The sequence below is a fragment of the Pleurodeles waltl genome, chromosome 5, assembly GCF_031143425.1.
Source record: "Pleurodeles waltl isolate 20211129_DDA chromosome 5, aPleWal1.hap1.20221129, whole genome shotgun sequence".
Taxonomy (NCBI): Eukaryota; Metazoa; Chordata; class Amphibia; order Caudata; family Salamandridae; genus Pleurodeles; species Pleurodeles waltl.
The window spans coordinates 1,285,929,310-1,285,954,324 of NC_090444.1; the positions used below are offsets into that span (position 1 = coordinate 1,285,929,310).

At 41.7% G+C, this 25,015-nt stretch overlaps 1 protein-coding gene across 5 annotated transcripts in view; it reads left to right on the forward strand.

Annotated features, from left to right (window-relative positions):
• The window catches only part of FUT9 (fucosyltransferase 9), a 666,331-nt gene that overhangs the window by 139,734 nt on the left and 501,582 nt on the right, over window positions 1–25,015 (forward strand). For all 5 annotated transcript variants that reach the window (XR_011203828.1, XM_069235522.1, XM_069235520.1 and 2 more), the window contains exon 2: window positions 6,014–6,098. The gene's annotated coding sequence lies outside the window, so the exon portion shown is untranslated. The remainder of the gene's footprint in view (window positions 1–6,013; window positions 6,099–25,015) is intronic.

Below are 25,015 nucleotides of genomic sequence, written 5' to 3' on the forward strand. Positions count from 1 at the left end.
GGTAAGAAAACAGCCTGAAAATGTGATTGATGTTTTAGGGTAGTGCAGGGTCACACAAACGGGTTGGATCTGAGATACACTGGTGAAATCCTATCTCTTCTAACGGGGAGAGATACTTCTTGGTCACTGGGTATAGGTCACACAGTTCAGATGGTTTATACATTAAAAGTCTCCATATAGCACTATCCTATTCCACAAAAGGAAAAATACATGGGAACATTCCTATCTGGGATACTATTACTGAAGGCTAATAGCCAGATACCATTCTCTTGGGCACAAGTCATAAAACAGATCAAGTCATCCCTTACAAGTGTTTAATCTTTCACGTTGTCCTTATTTCCCAGCACTGCAAATGTTCTTCTTCCTCACAAATAGCAGATAATAAAGTCAAAACTTCAATCGAAAATGTAGTTTCACTCAGAACTAGAAAGAACATTTCAGTGTTAATTCAATCCCAATGCTCTGTAACTAAAAATGAGTTGCATCAGACCCAATTGACCCATATAACAACAACATGGCTAGTTTGAAAGTGCGCGAAGCTTTGTGCTCCCTCCGTAGGGTCATAATTCACAGTAGAGGTGTAATTTGACATGTCCTTAGAAATAATGCTGCCAAGATTTGGAAGTCTCCTCCTAACTCATGTGCACATTATTTGTAAGAAAATTAGAGCCCTGTCCAAGTTCTTGGGTACAGAAAGAATGACATTAACCCCTTCGCTGCCAGGCCTTTTCCCCCCTCAGGTGGCAGGCCTTTTTTGGGCTATTTGGGGCAGGGCACGCTTAAGCCCTCATAACTTTTTGTCCACATAAGCTACCCTTGCCAAATTTGTGTCCTTTTTTCCAACATCCTAGGGATTCAAGAGTTACCCAGACTTGGTGTGTTCCCCTGAAGGAGGCCAAGAAATTAGCCAAAATACAGTGACAATTTCGTTTTTTTCAAAAAAATGGGAAAAGGGTTGCAGAAGAAGGCTTGTGTTTTTTTTCCTGAAAATGGCATCAACAAAGGGTTTGGGGTGCAAAAATCACCAGCTTCCCATCTTTCAGGAACAAGCAGACTTGAATCAGAAAACCCAGTTTTTCAACACAATTTTGGCATTGTACTGGGACATACCCCATTTTTACGATTTTTTGTGCTTTTGGCCTCCTTCCAGTTAGTGACAGAAATGGGAGTGAAACCAATGCTGTATCCCAGAAACCTAAACATTTCTGAAAAGTAGACAGAATTCTGAATTCAGCAATGGGTAATTTGTGTTTCCTACAGAAAATAAAAACTCAAGTAAAAAAATATTGAAATTGAGGTGAAAAAAGCAGCAATTATTCTCTACGTTTTACTGAGTAACTTTTTCCTGCGATGTCAGATTTTTGAAAGAAATATACTGTTACGTCTGCTGGACTCTTCTGTTTGCTGGGATATATAGGGCTTGTAGGTTCATCAAGAACCCTAGGTACCCAGAGCCAATAAATGAGCTGCACCCTGCAGTGGGTTTTCATTCTATACCGGGTATACAGCAATTCTTTTGCTGAAATATAAAGAGTGAAAAATAGGTATCAAGAAAACCTTTTTATTTCAAAAATGGGCGCAAGATAAGGTGATGAGGAGCAGTGGTTATTTGCACATCTCTGAATTCCGGGGTGCCCATACTAGCATGTGAATTACAGGGCATTTCTCAAATAGACGTCTTTTTTTACACACTCTCTTATATTTGGAAGCAAACCATGTAGAGAAAGACAAGGGGCAATAACACTTGTTTTGCTATTCTATGTTCCCCCAAGTCTCCCAATAAAAATGGTACCTCACTTGTGTGGGTAGGCCTAGCGCCTGCGACAGGAAATGCCCCAAAACACAACGTGGACACATCACATTTTCCCAAAGAAAACAGAGGTGTTTTTTGCAAAGTGCCTACCTGTGGATTTTGGCCTCTTGCTCAGCCGGCACCTAGGGTATCCTACCAAACCTGGCATTTTTTTGAACTAGAGACCTAGGGGAATCCAAGATGGGGTAACTTGTGGGGCTTTCACCAGGTTCTGTTACCCAGAATCCTTTGCAAACTTCAGAATTTGGATAAAAAAACACTTTTTCCTCACATTTCGGTGACAGAAAGTTCTGGAATCTGAGAGGAGCCACAAATTTCCTTCCATCCAGCGTTCCCCCAAGTCTCCCGATAAAAATTATACCTCACTTGTGTGGGTAGGCCTAGTGCCCACGACAGGAAATGCCCCAAAACCCAACGTGGACACATCACATTTTTCCATAGAAAACAGAGGTGTTTTTTGCAAAGTGCATACCTGTGGGTTTTGGCCTCTAGCTCAGCTGGCACATAGGGAAACCTACCAAACCTGTGCATTTTTTTAAACTAGAGACCTAGGGGAATCCAGGATGGGGTGACTTGTGGGGCTGTCACCAGGTTCTGTTACCCAGAATCTTTTGCAAACCTCAATATTTGGCTAAAAAAACACTTTTTCCTCACATTTCGGTGACAGAAAGTTCTGGAATCTGAGAGGAGCCACAAATTTCCTTCCACCGAGCGTTCCCCGAAGTCTCCCGATAAAAATGATACCTCACTTGTGTGGGTAGGCCTAGTGCCCGTGACATGAAATGCCCCAAAACCCAACGTGGACACATCACATATTTCCACAGAAAACAGGGGTGTTTTTTGCAAAGTTCCTACCTGTGGATTTTGGCCTCTCGCTCAGCTGGCACCTAGGGAAACCTACCAAACCTGTGCATTATAGAAAACTAGAGACCTAGGGAAATCCAAGATGGGGTGACTCGTGGGGCTCTCACCAGGTTCTGTTACCCAGAATCCTTTGCAAACCTCAAAATCTGGCTAAAGAAACACTTTTTCCTCACATTTCGGTGACAGAAACTTCTGGCATCTGAGAGGAGCCACAAATTTCATTCCACCCAGCGTTCCCCCAAGTATCCCGATAAAAATGGTATCTCACTTGTGTGGGTAGGCCTAGTGCCCGTGACAGGAAATGCCCCAAAACACAACGTGGACACATCACATTTTCCCAAACAAAACAGAGCTGTTTTTTGCAAAGTGCCTAGCTGTGGATTTTGTCCTGTAGCTCAGCCGGCACCTAGGAAAACCTACCAAACCTGTGCATGTTTGAAAACTGGGATGTGGTGATTTGTGGGGCTCTTACCAAGTTCGGTTACCCACATTCCTTTGCAAACCTCAGAATTTGGCCAAAAAAAACACTTTTTCCTCACATTTCGGTGACAGAAAGTTCTGGAATCTGAGAGGAGACACAAATTTCCTTCTACCCAGTGTTCCCCCAAGTCTGATGATAAAAATGGTACCTCACTTGTGTGGGTAGACCTAGTGCCCGCAACAGGAAATGCCCCAAAACACAAAGTGGATATATCACATTTTTGCAAAAAAAATAGAGCTGTCTTTTGCAAAGTGCCTAGCTGTGGATTTTGGCCTCTAGCTCAGCTGGAACCTAGGGGAACCTACCAAACCTGTGCATGTTTGAACATTAGACACCTAGGGGAATCTAGGATGGGTGACTTGTGGGTCTCTCTCCAGGTTCTGCTATCCAAAATCCTTTGCAAACCTCAACATTTGGCAAAAATACACTTTTTCCTCACAGTTTGGTGATAGAAAGTTCTGGAATCTCGGAGGAGCCACATATTTTCTTCTACCCAGCATTCCCCCCAGTCTCCTGATAAAAATGGTACCTCACTTGTGTGGGTAGACCTAGTGCCCGTGAAAGGAAATGCCCCAAAACACTATGTGGACACGTCAAAATTATCGAATACAAAACTACCTGTTTTTGCAGGTGGGGCATCTGCCTTTTTGCTCCTGGGCTCAGCAGCCATATAGGGATTCCTACCAAACCCAAACATTTCTAAAAGCTAGACACCCGAGGGAGTCCCGGGAGGCGTGAATTGCGTGGATCCCCCAGTGTTTTATTACCCAGAATCCTCAGCAAACCTCAAATGTAACAATAAAATCTCAATTTTTCCCACATTTCTGTGTGGGATCACCACACTGGGACAAATTTCCTACCACCTAACATTCCCCTTAGTCTACCTGTAAAAATGATACCTCACTTGTGTAGGTGGTCCAAGTGCCTGTGACAGGAAAGAGCCAAAAACATGTTGAAATTGAGGGGGAACCAAAGCAGGTCCAAAAGGGCAGTTTGAAAAAAAAAAAATTTAGGCTGACAAGTGGGGCAGATGTTTTATCGATATAGATGCGACAATTCTGGGTGGTAGGAATTTTGTGGATTCCTGTAGATTCCGGAAGGTTCCATCACAAAACTGTGGGAAGATGTGTGATTTCCAGCAAAGTTGGAGGTTTGCAGGGCATTGTGGGTAAGAAAATGGGGGGAACATGTGAAGCACACCCTCCTGGACTCACCCAGATGTTTGGTTTTCAGATGTGCCTAGGTCTTGTGGATTTTTCTACATGGCAGCGTCCCAAAGTTCAAAAAAGTGCAGCCTTTACCATTCCAAGTGGGACAATTTTGAGAGTTAGACAAGCTCTCATGACCCAAATGTAAAACCAAAACCCAAAATAATAGGATGCCCCCTTGCTTGCCGTGGGATAAGATGTTTTAGTGTGCAGGGAAGAGCTAAAACACTGTTACCCTCTTCAGCTGGGGTGAGGGTATAAGCAGGCCCATACTGGTTGGTAGCCACCACCCCACTATTATTTGGTTTTTTTAGATTCCCTGGCATCTAGTAGGCTTTCTGACCCCGAGGAGTGGATTGGGGGTAATTGCCTCATCTGCCCACCGGTGGGCAGAACAACTTTAGCCCCATTTATTTGGTGTGGGGGTACGGCCATACCCCCAGCCTCTTTTTTTGAAAAAGAAAATCTTCCCTGGTCTCTGGTGGGCTTTCTTCCCCACCCGGGGGCAGATTGGCCTTACAAAATTAGGCCGATCTGCCCCTCATGGGGCAGATATGGCCAACAGTAATGTGCCCCCATGGGGAGCGACCCTTGCCCAAGGGGCTGCTCCCCAAACAAAACACACACATACACACACACCAAACCCTGGTGCCTAAGTGTTTTATGCCCCTCGGGGGGCAGATCATCCTAATAGAAATAGGCCAATCTGCCCCCAAGGAGAGCAGAAATGACCTAAAATATATTTGCTCCCCCCCCCCAGGGAAACGACACTTGCCCAAGGGGTCGCTCCTCTTGTGTGAAATTGGTGCAAAAAAACCTATCCCCCGGGCCTAGTGGTTTCTGGGCTGATCTGCTCCCCCGGGGGGCAGAAATAGGCTAAAAGAAATCCCCCCCCCCTCAGGGGAGTGACCCTTGTCTTAGGGGTTGCTCCACTCACGTGAAACTGACCTAAAAAAATCCCTGGTGTCTAGTGGTTACTATTGCTGAACCCCAGCGACCACCACCTCTTAAGGCAAATGCAATGTTGGAGGGGGGCCGTACGGCCCCGCTCATGGAGTCATAGATGGTCCTAGGGACCATCAACCCTCAGGACCTGCTCCTGCTATGTCCCACGGTGCCCACTGGGAACATGGGGGCCACCAAGCTCCCCCCGCAGTCCTCAATGATTCTGAATGGGTCCCGGGGAATGGGGTCTCCGGGGTCTAGATTAGCCATTTTAAACCTCCTGTAAATAAATAGATGCTTCTCCTTTACTACATAGTAAGTGTTTCTTACCAAAATATATATGGGCTTGTTCCCTTAATGAATGTATTGTTTCATTGATTGAATATTTCACCACATTGAATGGCTTTTCATTCAATTATATTTCTATGCTCTTCTTAATCTGAAAATCTATAATTGCACATGCTAATTTTTGCTCAATATTTTTGCACTATTCAGTTTTATAACATTCCATAACCCTTCATTAATCCCCAAGATGTATTTTTCTCAAAAATGTGGTTTCAAAAGTAATTGTTATTCCATTGTGTAATATGCAATGTATCTACTGAGGATGTGTTAGGTGTGCATTTATAACATTCTTGGGTGTTCTGGTCTATACTATGTTTGGTAGAGAATTAACATTTTCTTTTATTCTTATTCTTATAGGAATTGATCTTTCAACTTATGTAGAACCTGGAAGAAGTGCTGCTAGTGAGCCCAAAGAGTAAACTGCAAACTGGACGTCAAATAGGTAAGCCACCAGCATGTTTATTCAGAGTTGATGGATTTAGGATCTAGACCACTTAACTAACCAATGTTGATATCTCATTACAGAGCAGTTTTACAAGGTCTGGGATGTATTAAAAAATGGTGTAAAAACATAGCTGACATCAAATTCCAGGCCCACTCTGATAACCATTCTGTCTCACCATTTGGTTTTAGAGGGTATATTTTTGCTTTTGAGGTTTCTGTTGAATCTTTACAAACCTCTAGTGTTACCTAAGCTGGCATCGGAAAGCAAGAACAGCAAAAGCATGGAGGCATCTGAAAACAGTACAACAAGATAGAATACACAATAAAAAAGGCAATGTGCCAAGAGCTTCCCTCTAAAGATGTATTTAAAACATTGACATACTTAGACTGTTGGGATACTCTTTAGAACAAATTTAACATCCATGTCCTTAACATTTCAAGAAGTACATTTTTAGAGTTGTGTAGTGTAGAGCTCACCCTAATGATCGGTGAAAGATCATTCCATTGCCTGTTTTCGAGAGCACAAAACGACTGGAATCAGGATGGTGCACAGAGTGGTTTAGGCAGGGTTAGGCTATCTTGACTGGGCCAAACCATATACCTCAGTTCCATTGCTTGATGGCCACACCTGCGGTGCCAAGATATCCAGAAGATCGGTTTGTAGTGGTGGAAGGCGAATTCCCTTTTTGCTTAACCTCTGAACAACCTAGTCTCGCCTTTATTTTTGTTCTGTTTTCTCATTACAATGCTTCTCATTTTGTTTACCATTGCCATTTATTTATTTAGCTGTCTTGATGTTTCATGGCTGTGTTAGAGTAGCAGGATTACCTTTATGCTCATACTAGGCTTCCCAGTGTGAACAATGGTTACTGTTGTTGAACCTTTGGTGCCTTTGTGGAAACTTCTGTTTAGACAGTATGGAGGCTCAGTTATAAGAATGTGACGCTTCCCGTAACGTGCTGATAAATTGCCCTACAGTAATTTACACCAGTTTTTTTATGTAATCAGAACAACAGTGCCATTCGGCTCTGAAAACTGCTGCACTTTGTTTTATTATATAAAATGGGTTTCTTCTGTTTAATAGTGTCCTTGCATCAGGACTGTTTTGCTTGAGTGTGACTTAGAAGAACACATGCGTGGGCTCGCTTTGTTTTCAGTCAATATGAAGCAACATTATATAGGCATTCAGTTGTAGAGATGTTTTAAGATTATTTTTATTTTTCAAGGAACATTTCAATGCACAATGGCAAATGTCTGCAGGGCTTTTCTCTGTAAGTTTTGTTTTGTTCTACTTTTCTGAATACTAACTGTTTCAATAAAGACATATTTTATACAGAGAAACCCTGTAAGCGCGAAATAGTGATATATGCAACAAAAATAGACCCAAGCTAAGATTAACAGCAACAATGTTGTGTTAAAGTGAACAATTTTCACAATTGCAAACATTTCCATAGACCCTTACTAAAAGTGACAAAAATCTCACAACTTTGCACACCTCTAGTTAGTTACCAGATTTTTTATGACAGGATTGAATTTTTAGTGGCGGAAGTTGCAAGACACAACCTGCCTTGCAAAGTAGTATTTGGGCTGAATTATACAAAGGGAGCAAAGCAAGTGCTAATTTAAGACTGATTTCCGTCAGATTTTGGGCTGACAGGTGTCTCAAATCGTGGAAGAGCTCTAGCAGCGGTATTTTGTTCGTGGTAAATTATTATTTGGCACTGAAACGTAAAAGAAATGTGGTGCGTTTGATTGGAAATGTGCAGCATTTGCTGGCATCTTTAAACAACGGTGCGCAAACACAGTGTCTTCACAAAGAAATCTAACAACAAAATTAAAAACATATTAGACCACAACTCAACTAAAAAGGGAAAACAGAATATACAGCACAACAACAACACAATCCAATACTGTGGCAAAAACACACCACCACAAGAAAATGCAGCACAACTAATTGTCCCTAACATTCTGGTCACACATTATCATCTCTACAAATCGTCTATGATAATAAGGCGGTAAAAGGAATTTGGACCAAGCATAGCTTCAGTTGCTTAACCCCAAGGACACGTATTAGCGCCAGTCAAAAATGTTTGTGGACCAGCTGCTCCCAACATAGAAGCCCAGGGTTAGTAGTCAGATCCTAACTTTTCTCCATTTGAAGTAATTTCCATGACTACCACTGTGTACTCTTCTCGTCAGTACCTGCGTAGTGGGCACAAAGCAAGCTAATCACAAGTGATGCAAGCAGGATCATCCTATATTGTGGCCAGCTGTTAGAAACGTCTTTCTATTTAGCTCACTTTCCAGATAGCGCTCATTTATAACACAGTTCTAAGTGGCGTATTGTCAAATATCCCTGGGGCTTTAAGTCCAGGAAATCTGAAACTCACTTCTGTTCCCCTTTTTCAGTTTTCCAGGAAGTCGAACACTGCCGTCTCTTATAAGAGCCCATTGTGTCAAAAAAGCATCCATTGTTGAAAGAAGTTGTTTTACTTTAAAATTGATCCGCAATGGTAAAGTCACAACCGGAATGGCAGTTTCGTTTTTTGATAGGAAAAGGTTTTTTTAACATGCAAAAAGTGCGCTGAAGTGTTCAGGAGACTTGAAAGAAGCACTCTTTTCATGACTTCTGACAGAAGGATCGGAAGAATGCGACAAGCGTGAAATCACCATTCGTTCTGGCTAAGGAATGCTTTAAAGCAATTCCACTTGTACACTTTTTGCATGAATTATTACAACACAACTCTCTCAAAATAAATCCTTGATGACAGTGGGAATGTCAGAGGTGTATGAAATACATCAAACCAATAGACAGTGGCACCAAAGCCAAAAACAGCTAAATCGAAAAAGGCTGTAAAAATAATTATGCGAAGGGCCCACAGCTATTTGTCTTCACATTTGTTAGTTTTCTATGTGGAGCGCCTTCTTGCTTTGTACTGAAACCACACGCTTTGAAAAGCAAGAAGTTGTCAATTATTTATTAAATAAATATTTTTAGACTAGGCCTAGAAACAGATTTATCTGTCTCGTCAGCTTTGTGTAATAAACAGAGCACAAATAAAAATGCATGCCCATATACATACTTAGAGCAGCTTTGGGTCAGCTCTTTCATCCAATGTCTCCTCAACGCTCATTCGCATTTATCAGCGCAACGACCCATCGGAGTGCTCACATTACAATTGCTTGTCCATTGCGGCTCAACACTCCTGCCTTGTCCGGCGAATTAAGGAATCTCGATATTCATGAATTCCATAGCCTTTGAATCAATTATGTTGAATGGGTCTCTTTTCTTCACACGAATTCCGAGTCCTGAAATGGTCGCATCGCTAAAACCGAGACCGAAATGTCATCTATAACCCAACTCATTATTAACATTCCTATTCAATTGTGAGCCTTGGATCGCTACTGTTAGACTTTTCGTAGGATATTCTTTAAGGAGGTTGAATATACACATTGACATATGGTGGATAGGATTTTGGTTGCACCATAAAGTCTACAACTTTTATGTACTTTTGACGTTTTTGAACTGTGTACCCCTTGAATCCTACTTAGGATATCTTCATACCTTTGAATATATAAGATTATTTAAGTTATACGTTTGCTGTCCCAATTTGTTTGACTCATTTACGCATCATTTAATATTTGTTCAATTTAATTTTGATGTTACTTCAATCAATTAAAATCATGAAGGAATTAAGTTAAAAATTACTTTGCTTCAAATAATTCCCTTGTTGGTATCTTTACTTGTTCCATATTCGTACTCAACCCTACAAGGGCATAATGGGTTGTCCTTTTGTACTTACTTGCTGTTCAAAATGTAGGCACTGGAGTACCTGTTGATGAACTTGCTTTCATCATAGTAAAGGCTTTTATCATTAGTCGTGGTGAGCGTTTGGCAGAGTACTGTGCCTGGAATGACTTTAGATGTCTTACTTTATTTCCAAATGTGTGTGTTTGAATTTGACTGCTAATGAGCACCTTAATGTTTTTCGTTATCGAGTCACTGCTAATCAGAAAAAATTAACATTCTAAAAGGCTGCCATGCTTAATAGCTTGTACTTAGATTTTGAGGCATATTGTAACATTATTCAATGTATGGCCCCAGTAAAGTTTGCCAAGCAGCCCAGTTTTATTGACTAGGAATATAACATGAATACTGTTTAGAAATATTCACTGGAACACTGATATTATACTACAGTTGAATGAAGCAATACAATTAAAAGATGGTGAGCATACAAATATACATCTGTCGGTAATTGGGTGGCTGGTTGAGGATGGTGAAATCCTACCCAAGTAACAGCCAAAATCCTTTACAGGGTGAGCCACTAAAAGCCAGTAAATTAACCTGCGTTTGATCCTCTGTTAGCAGTCAGACTTAACTGTGTGTAACAATGTGTAAAGTATTTATGCAGTGCATAAACAGTAATAAAGTAAAAAACACCACACACGAAAAACCACAAACCAAATTAGAATAATAGAGTGAATTTTAAGAAATGAATTGACACCAAAATTTAAAAAATCCAATCAGTAGAACCGGAGTTATGATTTTCTGATTTTAAAGAGTATAGTGACAATAGCACAAAAAAGCACAACGCACCAGCAATGGATATCTAAAACACTGCACTTGGTCAAAGTTACCTGTTCAGGCTGACTGCAATGGAGTGCAGGTCATCTATAGTCACCAGGTTAGGCTCGCTGAAGTTTTATCTTTTTAAATCTGCACCAAGAGTCCCATTTGCAGTGGAGGGGGCATTGAGGAGCAGGGAGAGCAGGGGGAGCATCAATGGAGGCTGCCAGAATAGTACAAAGAGCAGGCCAGGCATCGCAGACAGGCATGATGGAGCTTCAAGTTGGTGGTCTCCATGAGCAGTCGATGTTGTAGCACAAAGGGTCTCCCTGACCCCGCTTTGCTTTGATTTGTGGTGCAAGCAGCGAGGTCTTGGTGCAAGCAGGCCTGTTCACAGGTGCAAAGAGCCTAAAAGATTGCAAACAGCTCTCTGAGCTATACCAAGTATCCAGGACCTGACGGACATCATTTGGAGGTCAGGAACTCACTTCAGCTGGCTACGGGTGATTGTGCATGGTGTTGTGGAGCCTTTTATGTCAGTGAAGTGCATATCAGAAGGCCAGCATGCTAGCCCTTGGAGTCACTCTGGCAGCCGTAGGTTCAAGATCAAGTTGTGGGTCAAGTTCCTCTTCCCCAGGCAAGAGCTCAGCAGAGCAGCAAGATAGCAGTTCAGCAAGGCAGCAACCAGTCAGCACACCAGCAGAGTGGCAGTCCTTTTAGCAGTACATAAGTCCTTCTTTCTGGAAGAGTATCCACAGGTCAAGAAGTGTACTGAAGAGTTGGTGTCTGAGGTCCCCTCTTTGTACCGTGGTGCCCTGGTTCCTGATGGTGGGAATGGCTTCTAGGCAGCAGCTTTGATGTGCATGGGGTTTCCTGCCTCCCGTGCCCTGGCTCCAAGCTGGCTGCAGTGATAATGTGGGGTCTTTATTCCCTTTGTATGAAGGCAGAGCACAGGCTATTCAGTTGCAAGTGGAGCTGTGCTCAGCTCCGCCCCATCCTGCCAGCAGATGGCCCATTCATGTACACCTAATTCCTCTATTGTGTGACTGTTTGGGAGAAATTCACAAAGTCTAACTGTCTTGCGACCCAAGACAGACTACAAGCACAATAGGCCTAAGGGTCAGAAAATGACAACTTTCTTCCAGTGGAAGTTTCAAAATTGTAAAGGACAATGTGTCTTTACCATTAAAGAGGGTTTATTAGTATTTCATAGACATCAAACATGATATAGCTACCTGCTTCCAATTCCAAATTATAGCATATTAAATGTTATAAGCAATTACCAATGTTATCCTATGGGACGGGTAGGCCTCACAGTAATGAAAAACAAATTGAAGAGTTTTTCACTTCCAAGACATATAAAGCTTAAATGTACACGTCCAAGCATTTAGTTACACAGCACCCTGACCTATGGGCTTGTATAAGACAAAACAAGTCTAGGTAATCACAACACATAACTCGATGAGATCACTTCCATTTACTTTTATTAACAAACTCTACTCATAAAGAAACAAACTTTATAAGATTGAACTGTCATTTCAATACATTATATAGTTTTATGCAGTTCAAATGGAAAGGCAAGCTGAATCCACAACATAGTTCCCTTTCATACTGGAACCCAAGGAATGTATTTTCTTTATGAAAAGGTATACATTTATGAAGATGACACAGGTCAGAGCAAAACAAAGGATACAAGAAGGAAAGAAAAAAAGAAGCACACCAATCAGTGTTTTGAACAAAATTCACATCTTCGTGAAAACTCTGAACACAAAGCCACATTTAAATAGCATTATATTGAGATTTACATGATATCTGGTACAAATTAACTACGCCATGTTTTTAATTAGTAAAACTCTTTCATAACCTCCTAGGTCTGATGATTTGTAAACATCACATATTTTCATTCACAGATCAATTCAGAGTTCACTCTCATCTTCAGTTGAGTGCTTTCTCTTTTTTTTCAAGTACTCTCTTTTAGTCTATTACATACTTTATTAATGCTTTCACTTAATTCTAATTTGTTCTTCGTTCTTTTATTCAGCCTCAGTTGTTCTTCTTCAGCAACAACACCTTTATAGTTTTATAAACTGCTACTGTAGATAAGAAACAAATCACTATTATTAGGATAGGTACTAATATGGCTCGGAGGATTTCTCCCCCTGCTGTTTTATTTCAGTTACCTATTTCAGAAACTCCTTTAGCAAAGCTTTGAAATATACTAGTGGTTTCTAAAGGTTTCAGGTCAAGTTTTAGACCAGAGATATTTTTAGCATACTTCATAATTTTTTTACTCCCATCAGGGATGTAAGTGCAACAATTTGCTATCTTCAGCATCTTGCAGATTCAGATCTTTTCTGTGAGAAAAATATCTAAAGCATATCTGTTTTGCAGAACCATTGATCTAATTGTTACAAGTTCTGTGTTTTCAACTAGTAAAGCTCCTTATGTACTAGTTGCCAACTTGTTCACTACTGTTAAAAATCTTCTAATCCTTCATTATTAAGTATCACTCCTACTGCTGGTATGATAGCACCAAATATGTCTCCATTAATTGTGTTCCCTTATTTACACTGTATAAGTATCTTTGTGGAGGTGTTAGTTTCAGAGCATCTTTGTAATCTTTGTATCTGATACATTTTTGGAAAAAACAAGCCTAAATTACAAATTCCCTCCAAGTAAACTGGTAATCTGAAATAAGCATTTGCTCAACAAATAAAGTAAACTCCAGGTATAGTAGAATTATCGTCTTCCAAAATCTGGCATGTCTCCCTGATAATTCAAACACATTTTGACAATTGCTGGTCTCTACAGGTCTTTTCTTGCCTTGAATTTGTCTTTTAAACATGCACACACCTTTTCCCATGTGTCTCTTTTCTAACTTTAACACAGGAATAGACATTTTCTTTCTATACTCATCCTCTTCCTTTTTTCATACAATTTTCAAAACATCTTCCTTTTTAGACAGTGTGTGAAAAATGTGTTTTTGGTCCTCTATCATTATGTCAAGTGTTTTCTCTAATGGATTTGCTAATGCGTCCTTTTATGATAATTTATTACACATCAGGACTCGTATTAGGCCAATGAATCTTTTGACCCAGTTGAGAGACACCTTAGGACGAGATAGCTAATCAATATGTCAATCAATATGTCAATAATGTCATCAATATTAATCACAACAATATATTTCAGTTTAGTCAAAGTCATTAATCAATTCAAAACTACTACCATGACCTTGCAGTCATGAATAACCACACCAGTTTAGTAGAACTTTATGAGTTTTATTCCCTATTGATTACAATTCTAAAAGCAAATGCGTCAATCTCAAAACCAAAAAACATAATAGCATAGTCATGATACGGCAACTTTGATAAGATTTCATTAAGGCAAGAATCACAAACATCAAAACATAACACGGCGTAAACATAGATGAATTTAGCAGAGTGTCAATAACGCGTCAGTTCAACAAAGCATAGATTTGGTCGTTTGTCTATTTGCGTCAGTTTAATGAAACACCTATCCTACCCACTGATTAGCATTAGCATGTTGGGCTTCATGCAAAACAATTTACAATACCAATTTGGAAAACATCTAACTATGGTCTCTGTCAAAAGCAAGCAGTTGGTACCTAGAAAGGAAAGCAAACAGACAAATCGCAAATGCATTGTCATAATTACCCTCCAAAGTTTAGGTCAGCACACAGGTTCAGTCTTCATCTTCAGGACATCAGTCAAATCGCTATCAGTCAGAACTCAGCTCCGGGGCAGAATGGGGCACTTCCCTCATAAGGCGGTAAAGTGTAATATGGGCAAATCTAAGGGCGAGGATGGTTTTAGTAAAACCATCAAGTCACCAAACAGAGTGACAAAGTTTCTGTATAAAATCAATAGCATTCCCTAACCCACCTAATTGGTCCCCTTTGTCTTGGGTTTTTATCCCTTTTTCGTTGTATATTCCCCTAAAATTCTATTGGACATCTCCTATACCCCACTATCTTTATCCAATGGGAAAACACATTATGTCATTAATCTTTCACCCCATATTATTTTACAAGTCTCTCATTGGTTCTCCTGTTAGATGTCTTCAGAGGTGGCACGTCCGGTATGATTTCTTCTTTCTGTAATTCTTTGCACATCTTTTGGTCAGTAGCTCCATTGTCTTCACCGGTTTGAATGACCTTGTACATTACATTAATCTACACTGTTGCATTTTGTTTTAATAATTTCTACAAGCAATGCAGAATGCATGAGAACGGATCTAGCATGGTTGCATTCGACTTCTAGTCTGAAGAAAACAAGAGGTCATGTCCTTTAGCGAGTCAGCACACTATAAGATAGGAAAAAATACATTTAATAAGAGAGCCAAGCAGCTAAGCTTCGGCTCATGCTAACTTAAGGCCTACAAGGATTTCAGCACAAATTCAATAACACAATGATTAATAATTAGTATAGAACCTATTCAATATAACATTTCATAAACATTTTAATCATCATTATTAGTCCACGTATACATTGGTGGCCACTCCCCATGGTCAATTTCAGGTGTACGTTTAAGCAAAATCTTTTACTATTACAGTTTCTATGCGGCATTATCACACATTAATTCATAAACATTTCATGTTAATATAGATTATATAAGCTACGCTCTCTTAGTCCCTCCTCTGATGACGTTGGTCATCACACAAACCTTTCCCTTTGACCTTTCACTTAATTTTTCACCTTGCGCATAATGTGCATTTCAACATCTTGTCCTTTGTGTGAACTTTCACAAATTTCATTAAATATTTTCTCCCTTTCGCTTTCTTCATTCTTCTTATTCCTCTTTGTTCAATTTCTTTTAATTTTGTCATTCATTTTGCATGCTTCCCATAAACCTAATAAACAGGCCAGAACAATTAATAGACCCCGTAGTATTTTTGCAAGAACCCCATTCCAAATGTTGCTAAACCAGCTCCCTACTCTAGCAATTCCTTTTCCCACTTTCTCCCACACTCCAGGTTGCTTAAAGTCTTTCAAATCTGCACTATCTCTAGTTAGGTTAGTAAGCATACCTCTTATCTTTTTACTATTATCGGGTATATACGAGCAACAATGACGCTCGTTGAGCATCTTGCAGACTCCGCCGCTTTTTGTTAAAAGAATGTCAAAAGCAAGCCGATTTTGAAGAGTCATAACTCTTTCCGCAGCAAGTTCAGTATCCATCAGGATTATAGCCCCTGTAAAATTTGTCAGCATGTTATCCACAATAGTAGACAACTTTTGAATCTTTATGGAGTTTAAGATAACCCCTACTGAAGGAATTATGGCTCCAAATATGTCACCAACGACAGCAGCCGCTGTCTCTCGTTTTTGTCTAGCATGTTGTAATTCAGACGTTTTAGGTATTTGCTTTAAGTCATCAATCTGGTAAATCTTTGGGAAAACTATCCCCAAATAACATGTCCCATACCATCCCTTAGGGAGACGGTAATAAGCATTAAGTCCACAGATATAATAGATCCCAGGGATTGCTGGATCCTGTCCATTTAACATGAATGTCCATTTACTCTGAAACAAAAACACATGCCTGCATTCACTCGCTCCCACAAATAAAGTGTCATGTTCAGATTTCGGCCTATATATACAAAGTCTTCCTACATGTAATGCATCTATAGCTAGTTTGCCTTGTGTCTTTATTGCAGTGTAAGCATAATCATTTGCATATGTGCGTTTCTCTAGCCCCTTTTCTAGTCGCTCTTTTAATGCTTTGCGTCTATCATCAGTGTGATCTAATAAGCTTTTCTCTACAGGTGTCAATAAGCAAGTCACATTGTTGCGGTGTGCATAAGCTGTCCCAAATGTAAGTGTTGGTTCAAAGAAACCTCTAACTAATTTTATACTATGCTCCTTAGCTAACTTGTTCAGAAACTCAATCACAGGCACAAAGGAAAACACCACATCCAAATTTGAGTAAAAATATTGCACTTGCTCTTGATTATAGAATCTTGTTAGTAACAAACTACAACTTATCCCATAGGTCAATGGCAAGCTATGATAAGTGACCCCTTCTTGTATTGATGATGGAATCTTTGTGCACACATAACAGTTTTTCGCATCCATGGTTTCAACATACTCATTCAGCAAGCAATAGAAGACATTAGTGGAGAGTTCCCCTTTTGAGTTAGTTCCATCATGCAAATGTTTTGTATCTTGCTCAAACTTTTCCCACGGTGTTAGTGTTGTAGTCTCAGGTTTTAAAGCATTGTTAGTCGCTTTCCTATCCAACCACGGCATTCTCACAATCACACCTACAATTATTATTGCACACACAATACCTAATATAAGGCTTAACCAACCACAGACTTTATCCTTTTTGTTACTACCTCTATTATAAGCCATGGTCTGTAAAGAATCAGATAGCAGAATAACTCAAACAAACAATCAACTTGAGGACGATATAAAACTCTTTTTTTTTTTCCTTGATGCAAAGTCTCTTTCTCTCTGTGTGTATTTACAGTGCTTCACTCACTCCAGGACCCATTTGTCAAATCAGGTTAACAGCTTGTCATAATCAGTTTTTCAGAGTCAAATCAGGTTTCAAGTGTCACATCCGGTACTTTATAAGTCTCTTTTTCTCAGCTTTTCAGCTTTCGATTTCAATTTCACTTTAATATAGTCTCTTTCTCTGTTTGATTTCAGGTACCGTAATATTGACCTGGTACTTCTCGATCAAAACAGAATGCTAAGAATGCTAAGAATTCTTGTTGCCATTCAGATGTCTTTGCATAAGCCCATTCAGGACCTGCGTACCTTCTATTTGCTGTTCTTCTTCTTTTCAATCTGCGTTCGCCTTGCAATTCTCCTTCACTTAGATCCTCTACTCTGGATGTATTAGTTTCTTCTGTTATTGTTTCACCTGCTATGACCTTTTCTTTCACAGCCCTCTTCTCTGGCCAGTTATCTCCCTTATGCGTCTTTTTCCTGCTTGCCCTTTCAGGACGCTGAACAGCACCCTACTCTTGTGCTATGGTGTTTTCTCTTGACAGACCTGCAACTGGCTCAGGGGATGCTGGTGTGCTTTGATCTCTCTCTACTATTTCCCCTTCTTCTTCTTCTTCTGGGTCTGTAACAGGTTCAAGCTCTAACCTGTATCCGTCTACTTCTGGGAGAACCTCTCCTTGATTTAGTTCTCCTGCTGCCTCTATTGAGATAGGCATACTGTCACCTCTCTCAAACTCGTTTACTGTTTGAGGGGCTAGGCTGTTCCCAATGGGCTCTCCTACAGTCTCAGTTCCCCCTTGGCTATTTTCTGGCCCAGAGACTTCCTTCTCTGGAACTGCTGAGTCAGAAACTTCAAGTTCCTCATCAGTCAGACATGTTACCTTCTTTGTGTGACTGGCATGTATCCAGTTTGGAATGCCTGCACATTTCACAGCAGTGGTTGTTGCCAGTATTACTTGATATGGCCCCTTCCAGCGCGGCTCCAAACACGACTTTCTCACGTTCTTCTTGACAACCACCCAGTCACCGGTTTGCAGGGTGTGTCCTGGATCACTGATCGATGGCAATGTATTGGCTTCCACCTGGTAGGAAAAAGAGCGAACCACATCAGCCAAACCTTTGCAGTAGTCCAACACCATATCATCCGTGATATTCACAAGAGCATTTGCAGGTACTGCGGGCAACCTCATAGCTCTGCCCATACGGATCTCATGGGGTGATAGTCCTGTCTTCTTATCAGGGATATTTCTCATCGATATCAGTACTAAGGGTAATGCATCTGGCCTTTCATATTGGTGGCTGCGCACATATTTGCCATTCTCGACTTCAAGGTACCATTCATTTGTTCTACTAGTCCTGATGCTTCAGGGCTGTAGCTACAATGCAGCTTCTGTTCAATGTCTAATGCAGCACACAAGGGCTTAATCACCTCATTGTCGAAGTGTCTGCCCCTATCTGATTCTAAAGAGACCGGAAAACGGAACCTGGGTATTAGTTCTCTAAGCAGCAGCTTTGCAACTGTGAGACTGTCATTTCTACGTGTGGGGTAAGCTTCAATCCAGTGGCTGAAAACACACACAATCACCAATACGTACTTCAATCCTCCACAAACAGGCATCTCAATTAAATCCATTTGCATCTTGCTAAATGGACCGCCAGCTCTCCCTATGTGGCTCAAAGTTACCACAGTCCCTTTTCCTACATTCATCTGTTGACAGATGATGCACCTGTGACAAGTAACCTCTGTGGCTTGTCTGAATTTCGGGTTAAACCAGTCAATCTTGAATGACCTCATCACTGCATCTCTCCCAAGATGTGCCTGTCAATGATAAAGCCTTGCAAATTGTGACAAAAGACTGTTTGGCAAAACCAGTTTTCCCTCCTCTGAGACCCATAAGTCGTCAGCTCTCTGTACACATTGCATTCTCTGCCAGGAGAGTTTCTCCTCTCTGCTAGCACGACCCTGTAGTGTTTTTAGCTCATCTAGTGTATCAACCACCCTTAATGCAAAGTTCAAGCATGTTTCATTTTCAGTTTGCGGTAACAATTCCCACTGATCCTTGAACGATATACAGTTCAATGCGCAAAACCTTGCGACTTGATCTGCATAGCTGTTTCCCATTGACACAAACTCTTGTGACTTAACATGAGCATTGCATTTAACCACGGCAATTTCAAGAGGTAACTAAATCTTATGTAACAAATCCTTAATCTGTTTGCCATTTTTCACTGGAGAACCAGAAGAGGTCATGAAACCTCTCTGTGACCACAATTGGCCAAAATCATGTACAATGCCGAATCCGTATCTGCTGTCTTTATAGATAGTGACTTTCAGAATTTCAGCTGCGTGGCATGCCTTAGAAAGGGCAACTAGCTCTGCCACTTGTGTGAAGTACACTCTCTCGAGCCAGGAATCTTCAATAATACCAGCGACTGTACATATGGCATAACCGGCTCTCAGTATTACGACTGAGTCCCTCAAACAGGATCCATCAACAAACATAATGCAGTCATTTTCTTTTAACTGCGTATCTTGAATTTCAGGTTGGGGCTTGGTACATAGTTCTGTTACCTCAAGACAATCATGCTCCACTTCCTCTTCATTAATAATCTCAGTACTCTCAACAGGAAGTAGAGTCGCCGGGTTCAATACAGTACATCGCTTCAGTGATACATTAGGCGACCCCAAAATGATTGTCTCATATCGGGTAAGTCAGGCATTTGTCATGTGCTGGGTTTTAGTTCGAGTCAACAGAATTTCAACTGAATGTGGAACCATTACTGTCAAGGGATGTCCCATCACTATGCCTTCACACTGCGTGAGGCTTTGACCAACTGCTGCGACTGCGCGCAAACAACCCGGTAAGGCTGCTGCGACGTGGTCCAAGGTAGCTGAAAAATACGCTACAGGACGGTTTGCACCTCCATGGACCTGTGTCAAGACAGACAAAGAACAAGCATCACGTTCATGACAAAACAGTAGAAAAGGCTTCGTGTAATCAGGCATACCCAAAGCTAGTGCCCTGCACATGCACTCTCTCAGTTTCATGAATGACTCAAGCTCTTCCTTGGATAGGGTTATGGCATACGGTTCATCCTTAGTCTCTTTGCCTGTCAGCTTTATCAATGGTTTTGAGATAATTTAGAAGTTGGGTATCCACTGGCGACAGTAGCCCACCATTCCCAAAAACATCCTGACATCTCTCTTTGTTGTCGGGGGGTTCATCTGCAAAATAGCTGTCACCCTTTCCTTTGATATTCTCCTGGACCCTCTCTCGATCAAGTGTCCTAAGTACTTCACCTCTTTTTGACAATACTGCAACTTCTTTGGAGACACTTTATGTCAGTTCTTTCCCAAATGATTCAGAAAGGCAATTGTGTCATACCTACAGTCATCTTTTGTCCTGGACGCAATCAGCAAGTCGTCAATGTACTGCACTAGAGTCGAACTGAAAGGCAGTACTAAGGATTCTAAGTCCTTTTTCAATATCTGATTGAAGATGGACGGTGACTCAGAGAGCCCTTGAGGAATTCTGCACCAACTGTACACTTTGTCCAGGAATTTGAAACTGAATAAAAACTGGCTGACCTCATGAAGAGGCACCGAAAATAAAGCTAGTGACAAATCTACAACGGTGAACCATTCAGCATCACACGGAACCTGAAACATGATCACTGCTGGGTTCGGCGCTATGGGGCAACACTTTACCACAATCATGCTTATTTTCCTTAAGTCCTGCACAATTCGACCCTTCCCACAAGGCTTTTTCAGACCCATTATCGGTGAATTACATGGGCTGCTCAATACTTCTTTCAGAACCCCTTGCTTTACAAAATCTGCAATTATTTGTGACACCTGAATAAGGACATCTTGTGCCATATGGTACTGCAGCACCTGGGGAAACACTGCTTTTGGTTTCACTTGTACTTTAACTGGTTCCACTCCTTTTATCAATCCCACTTCCTTTTCTGTCAAGTCCCACACTTTCTCTGTCACCGTTCCCTGTAACTCGGCTGGCAAATCAGTCACTGTAAGCATCGGGAATAATGTTATCAAAGGGTAATCTTCATTCGCGGTTTCCGTCTCTAACTCTGAAAACTGACCATAATCCCCTTCATCATCCCTGTTTGTCTGCACCTCAATTCCATCGTTGGAACAGGTAATTGAACATTTTGTTTTACACAATAAGTCTCTCCCCAGTAGGGGCACAGGACTTGAATCACAGACTACAAACTTATGCAGTCCCTGGAAGTTTCCAATCTCAACTTGCACCGGATCTGTAATCGGATTTGTCAAGTACTGGTTTGCTACTCTGACCACTCTTATGGTACGCCCTGAAAGTGGCAATTTCGAAACCTCTGCACTTCTAACTGTAGAGCGTGTAGCTCCGGTATCAACCAAGAATGAGACCTTGTGACCCAACACCTTTCCCTCTACATAGGGTCCCCTTTGATCTACTTCTAGGGATGCTGCAAGCCTACACTCTTCACTGTCTGAACTGTCATCCGACCATTCCTCATTCATTCCATCTTCACCACGCAATGGGAATTGCTGCACTGTATTATTTTGGCTCACCACCTGACCTGTGACCTGCTGAGGGAGCATCACCTGTTGCTGTCCCATCGGAGCTAATGGTAATTGCATTTGCTGTCTAGGCACCATGGGAACCTGCTGTTGTACCTGCTGCATTTGTGCTGGTTGAATACGCAGCATTTGTATTTGCTGCATGGGCTGTAGCCCCTGAATTTGAACCATGTTATTTTGGAAGTTCTGATTTTGACTTCTCATTTTTGGACCTCTAATATTTTGTAATGTACGGACATTAGTGCTTTGTTGAACAACACCATCCTGCACCGCATTTGGGCATTCCTGCGTCCAATGCCCCACACCCCCGCACGCGTGGCATGGTGCCATCTTTTTCATCCCTTGCGCATCATTTTGAACCACCACAGTATTCAAATCTAGACCGCGATTTACAAAACCTCGACCTCGGCCTCTCGGTTGGGCCTGAAACACACCATTCCCTTGCAGTTGCTGCTGTATCATCTGCTGGATTGCATTTCACTGCATACCTGCCTGTGCTGCCCTTATCTGCATCACCATCACTTTCTCCTTCAACTTTCTCTGCTTCAGCTCAATCTCGTCACTACAGTATTTCGCATACTGCAACACCTCATCAATCGGCTTCGCTTGCCAACAGTTCAAATGATTCTCAATCATCTGGCTAACCTCTGGTCTCAGCCCTTCAACAAATCTAAACACGAGATGGTTCATGTCTTTCGGCTCAATAGTTTCAGTACCACTGTAATGTTTGAATGCCCTCAACAACCTCTCATAGTAAGCATGTATCGATTCTTTAACCTCCTGTGAGGTCCGGTCGATTTTCTGCCAATCTGTCACTTTCGGCGACACTTTCTGCTTCAAAAACTCAATCACTTTGTGATAATACTTCATCACCTCCTCAGAGGGTGCTCCAGTCACCTTATCCCTTGCCGGCTCCTGTGTCGGCCAGTCTACCCCTCTCTTGCACTCAAGCCATAAGTCAGGCAGAACAATGATCTCAAACAAGGTATTCAAATCTTCCCAGAGACGTTTTGCAAGCTTCACAAACCTATCTGTTTGCTGATACCACTCTATCAGCTTCTCTCTCAACCTGGAATAATCATTCGTGAATGACAGTATGTCTCCCCTAGTCCACGGTACATGGATTAGAACCCCACCAGCTGTTTCTCTCATAGGTAATATCTTTACTGATCCCATATCTGGTGAAGCTTTAGCTTGACTTGATCCCGGACTGTCACTTTTCTTCTTATCTCTTTTCTTTGCCCATCTGCCTTCCCACTTTTCCAAAGCTCCCCAAATCTGAGCACTTTGCAGTATTTCTTTTAGATGCGCTTTCATTCCGGCAGACCTCATGTGCTCGAAATCCTTTGAGTCAAAGTCTAACCTGAAGCTTCTTTTCAAATGTTTGGTAGTCTCAATATCAATATTGTATTTGTTTGCCAGGTTCGCCAACCTCTGATGTACCTTACCTACTTCTTTAGTGATCTTAGGACACAGATACCTCAATTCTGCTTCTGTGTATGACTCTAATCAATTTACCCCCATTGTTCCCTCCACTAATTCAGCAGCTTCCACACCAAGTCTCACAAAGTTCAGGTACTCATCTTTCTCAGACCTTTCTAATTTCTCTACAGTTGCTGCAGCTTTTGGAGCGTAAGTTTTTTCTAACCACTCATTCACTTGTTGCACAGTTAAACCTTGCAGTGAAATATTCCCTGCATGCATCATTGGCGACTGTGAAGCATTCGTACTTATTGTCTATGGGGTTATCACACCTATCCCTGCCTGTCTCATTGCCTCCAACGGTGGTTCAACCGTGCTAAGGTCTAGCAAAGACCTCGGTCTTTCGACAGCTTGCTCTCCCGGAGCCATTAACTGGGGAGTTCCTATGGACCCTCCTCTTATTGCATCCTGGGTCATTACACCCTGATCACACATACCAGGCTTATCTTGTGTATATAATGGCACCGGTGGACCAACAGTAATTGGTAACGATATGGCAGCAGGTGTCTGACCTGGTCCAAAACTCTGTGGAGCAGCAACTCCAAAGGTTTGATTCTCTGAAGCCGGTGCAGGTACTAATGGAGGTCCTGCTGCTGGATTATACCCTGGTATGTTGCTGCGGCTGGGGCAGCAATTGTGGAGTTGGCTCAATCTGCACTAACCTCGATTTTGTATATATCGGGTCTGGCGGCACTATGAGATTTGTAGTAGTCTCTAGTACTGGGACATTTGTATAGATTCTCTGTATCTGCGGTGGAGGTTGCAACTGTATGTGCATGTCTGGCACAGTGGGTACACTGACACCATTTTGTGTCAAAGTCGTATCTCTAGTCTGTACTGTATCAGTAACTCCCTTCTCCTGCGTCTGGTTCTCAGGACCCACACTAGTGCTCGGGACATTGCTGCTTACTGCATAAGGTGGCAAGCGATCATGCAATATCCGATTTAGGAACTCTTCCTCGTCTGAATCATCTTTGTCTATCCAGGACCTCTTGGTCTCTTTAAGCTTATTAGAGTCCTTGTCTGTTTTACAGATGGCTTTCTTCCCCTGCATCTCGTCTCCCTGTGCTATGGCTGGGAACAATTTGAGTCCGTCAACTATTCCCCGTCTCCACATTTTGCTCTCATTATCCCATCTAGCTTCCGCTAAAGTCTTTTCTGCCCTTTTTATTCTCCTTTGGAATTTTTCTTGTCTCTGTTTAATAGCCATTAAATCCCAAATTTCTAAAGCCTCATACTGAGCTGGCATTGGAGGTGGCTTCTGTTCACTTAACATCCACCTCAAATTCTCTAGAACTCTCGTATTGAACGTTCCGTGTTCCGGAAACGCCAAACATCCCTACTTTTCCTTCAATTTGTGCCACTGTTTCATCCATAAGCAAGGCGCAACACCTTTTTCCTCCATAACTATAGAGGCTGGAGTACCCTCAGGCGGTGTAGGCTGCCCTTCACTCGCTATAATGTATGCGTCTCCTTTCAGAGCGCTCTTAAAAGCTTTGATAAAATTCACCTTTCTCAACCTATTGCATCTCACGGACGGCAGCCAATCTGTGCGCGACCCCTGTCGGCAACTGACCTATCTCAGCGCGGCACCACTGACGTCACACCCACACACGCTGCAGCTGACAAAGTCTTGCGGCTCGTCCGCCCCTCACTATATTCACACCAAACTAATGCAAAATCACTGCAAGCACCTTTAACAACAACAACTCAAATTTGCCGGTTTACTACAGGAAGGGTACACATTCGCTTCAGAACTTTACAGAGATTTCACTTGAAGCCTCAGCCACTACTCTCTCCTTCTC